The sequence below is a fragment of the Phyllobates terribilis genome, unplaced genomic scaffold (assembly GCF_046119375.1).
Source record: "Phyllobates terribilis strain yellow unplaced genomic scaffold, ASM4611937v1 Scaffold_8__6_contigs__length_399053987, whole genome shotgun sequence".
Classification (NCBI taxonomy): domain Eukaryota; kingdom Metazoa; phylum Chordata; class Amphibia; order Anura; family Dendrobatidae; genus Phyllobates; species Phyllobates terribilis.
Window position 1 is genome coordinate 52,851,894 of NW_027362768.1, and position 4,233 is coordinate 52,856,126.

Below are 4,233 nucleotides of genomic sequence, written 5' to 3' on the forward strand. Positions count from 1 at the left end.
AAATGCCGCTGTCAATCTCTGACAGCGGCATTTAACATTGCCGCCCCGGAAGAGCGTCACTTACCCCGCCCATCGGTGACCCCGTCACGTGATCACGGGTCAGGTCACTGATGAGTGGGCATGACAACCCTGGGTCTGCAGCAGACTCCAGTGATTGTCACGTGCTGATCGCTATGAGCGCCACCTAGTGGTCGGCACAGGAGCATTTCTGCTACATAGAGGTGATCTGCTTATCACCTCTATGTAGCAGAGGCGATCAGACAAGTGCTGCTTCTAGTTTCCTATGGAGACTATAGAACTATGCATAAAGTGAAACAAAAATGTTTTTAAAAATATAAAAAAAATAAAAAAAATATAAAAGTTTAACACTAGAACTACTGTACTCGTGACACCTACTAGAACTACTGAATGTAGTCATTTTGACTACTGACTTGTTTTAGTTTATTTTTAGAGTTTCATTTGTGGTTATTTATTAATAATTATATTTTTTTAATGTATTATTATTGTGAGATCCAACAGTAATGCTTTGGAATGTTTTTTTTCTAATTTTTTTTCATATTTTTCTACAGGAAATAACAAAAGTAAATTAAGTAAAACAATAATAATAGACGTTTTAAAATAATTTATTATTAAAGTGCACACATATAAAGAACAACTCAAGAACAACAAGCAGAGAAAATGTAAGTGAAGGAGAAGAAAAATGAAAATATGGCGCAGAATCTCAATAAAACCGACCAACCGTTATTATGAAGTACAACCGGTAACTTTCTAAACATTTGTTGATTCGCATTTCAGGCATCGTCTTTCAATTACAGCTGTACATTGCCCACACAAAGACTTATGGCAAGTCATACAATTTCCAACAGATCGATTATTTTTGCATTTTGCTTTTATCTGGCAAATTTTTTTTTGAGACATCACATCTGAAGATGTAGCAACTTGGGACATGCCACCCTTTCCCCTAGATACAACATACGGACCACTCAACTCTGTGACAAGCTTTTGCAAAAATGCCTTGCGTGACATTTGACGGTGGTCATCTCCTTGTATAATATCCAAGCATTTATACCCGCTAAGTCTAAGGTATTTTCAAATGTGTGAGCAGGCCATCTCCTAGTACCTGTTCTTGTGCTGTATTTGCATGCCATCTGATCTACTACATCTACTCCATATTTTGTTTCATTATAAAACTTTACAGTTTCTGGAGTTTTTTTTGGAGATTCAGAAGCAACAAGAACATCGGGATGGACGGAACTCAGAATTATCACATTTTTGGTTGGCTTACCTTGATACACGGTAAGTGTAAAATTATCTTCATTTTTATAGGCTTTAGTGCTGTACAACTTTTCTTTCATTGATTTTATTTCTTTAGGCACTTCTCGTCTTATCTTATTTAGCGTTCCCACGATAGTCGTTAACTGGCTTTTTAGCTGTTTGGCAAGTTTTACTGATGTAAAATAATTATCAGTGGTTACATTTCGACCTTTTTTCAAAAACGGCTGCAATAGTTTCATGACTACGTGGTCAGCTAAATGGTCATCAGCACGGCGTGAATCATCTTTACCCAGATAAGGGAAGCCATTTACAACATATTTACTATCTTATCTACAGCTAGCCAAAATTTATGGCCATATTTATCTGGCTTGGAAGGTATATACTGTGTGAAAGGACACCTGGTTTTGCTTGGGAAAAGTTGTTCATCAACCGTAATGTTTGGGCCAGGTTTGTAACAAGCAATGCAATTGGCAATAAACCTGTCCCACACAATAGAAAAGAGAGCAAATTTGTCGGTTTGCAGTCTCTGCGATCGATTGGACTTCTCATCAAATCTGAGATAATGCATAATTTCTACAAAACAGTCCCTAGACATTATCGCTTTGCATAACGGTATTCCCCAGTCATTTGACCATATAGTTGCAATAGAGTGATGGCTCGTGCCCGATAGTCCACGGACATAAAATATTGCTAGAAATGCATCTAGCTCCTCATCAGAAAGAGTAAACTCTTCATTATTGTTCCGGCGTGCTTCTGCAATAGTACAGTTCTTTATGTGAGTCAAGATAAATGAATCAAAAAATAATCTCCATGTACTCAAAGGACTATCACTAATTATATTTCTTCAGGCGTATCCTCTAGGGCCGGGTGCTTCTCTAAGAATGTTTTGTTTTGCCCGCCTACCAGGTAAGTTTTCTCCAATCTCAAGAGGTTTCCATTGAATACCATCAGCTGAAACTAGTATTCCTGGAGATTCGCCTTCTGTGGTGTTGGTTGCATCGCCTTCGCCGCCATCGTCTTCTGTTGTGGATACATATCTGGGAAGTTTTGCAGATTTTTTCTGTCCACGACCCGGAGGATGGTCGCGAGGCAACATCAACGCATGAGCCTGATCCCCAGTTGATGAGCTTGCAACGTCTGGCAAAAAGTTGATGAATATTTAGAATTTTTGTTTAGTAACTCAGTGTGTGGAAGAACAAATAAATACACATAACTACTTACCTTCCAGATTTGTTTCTTCTGAGTCTTCAGATTCACTCGAAATGTTTTGAGGATTGAAATCTTCATCACTGTCCGTATCAATTTGAGTATCCTGACATTCGGATTCCGATTCATCCTCTGGTATGGATTGCAAAATAGCCAGAATATCTTCAGGCTTTACCGCTAGTGTTGAGCGATACCTTCCGATATCAGGAAATATCGTATCGGATTGGATCGGACCGATACCCAAAAAGTATCGGATATCGCCGATTCCGATACCGGAAACCAATGCAAGTCAATGGGACACAAATATCGGAATGAAAATAAACCCTTTCTTTCCTTGTAGGTTAATTCTACATGAAGTAAAACAACTAAGAATAATGTAGAATGTATTACATGAAAAGCCGGCAATTCAGCAGCGGCATACACCGGTACCCGACAATTTAGAACAGAAAGAATAGAGCTTCACACATAGATTAGATAGATAGAAACATGTCAGTCACATATATATGAAGTACAGTGACAGTGTTGCTTACTGTACTTGTCATTTAGTGTAAAGGATTTATTTAAAAAAATAATTGTGTTTTCATGCACTGTCTCTTTAAAAAAGCCGGCCGGCAATTCAGCAGCGGTACCCGACAATTTATAACAGACAGAATAGAGCTTCACACATAGATTAGATAGATAGAAACATGTCAGTCACATATATATGAAGTACAGTGACAGTGTTGCTTACTGTACTTGTCATTTAGTGTTAAAATAAAGGATTTATTTAAAAAAAAATTGGCGTGGGGTTCCCCTTAATTTTAGTCTCTAGCGGAGGTTAAGCAGACGGCTGGGGCAGATGTTTGAAGCCTGGGAAGGGGGTAATACCCACGGAGCTTCCCAGTCTACTAATATGAGCCCCCAGCTGAATACCTAGCCTTTACTAGCTATTAAAATGGGGGACCCCCTCAAAAAAATGACGTGGGGTCCCCCCTAATTTAATAGCTAGCAAAGGCTAGGCAGACAGCTGGGGGCTGACATTAGTAGCCCAGGAAGGGTGCCATGAATATTGGCCCCCTCCCAGGCTAGAAACACCAGCCGTCAGCCGCCCCAGAAATGGCGCATCCATAGGATGCGCCAACTCTGGCACTTAGCCTCGCTCTTCCACGCTGCCCTGGTGCGGTGGCAGGGGGTAATAGGGTTGGGGTTCATGTCAGCGCCAGCTGCCATGAAGCCCAGGTTAGTAATGATGGGCGTCTATAAGACACCCCCATTACTAACCTACAAAGTGTTAAAAAGAAAAAACACACTACACCCAGAAAAAAATAATTTATTTGAAATAAAACACACAATTTTATTTAATTCTTAGTTTACTAAAAAAAAATAGTTACCTGTCCACGTTCCTGCGCTGATCTCCCATGCACAGCTGTCACATCTGGAGATGGTGACAGCTGTGCATGGCTGCTGTAAGCTCACACTGCCGGGAACACGTCCGCTCCCGGCAGCGGGAGCCACTGACTGAGGTCACCGGAGTGCATTCAGGCAGCGCAGCTCCGGAGACCTCCTTTACGGCACTGCTGTACCGTGGGAATTTCTCACGATACAGCAGGGCCGTAAAGGAGCTAACCGGAGCAGCACTGCCTGAACTCCGGCGAACCCGCTTATGCAATGACGCGGCTGCTTTACGGCCCCGTCATTCTAGCGGCGGCAGCGGTTCAGAGCGGTCACATTCTATGTGGCTGCTCTAAACTGGAGATCATCGTGGGACACTCG

At 41.3% G+C, this 4,233-nt stretch overlaps 1 long non-coding RNA gene across 1 annotated transcript; it reads right to left on the reverse strand.

The window, feature by feature from the left end:
• Positions 1-607: 607 nt before the first annotated feature.
• On the reverse strand, positions 608-3,293 carry LOC141156365 (uncharacterized). The gene is made up of 2 exons (XR_012247595.1): positions 2,497-3,293; positions 608-2,412 (listed from the first exon to the last, which is right to left on the reverse strand). It is a non-coding gene; the product is annotated as an uncharacterized lncRNA (long non-coding RNA).
• Positions 3,294-4,233: the final 940 nt, after the last annotated feature.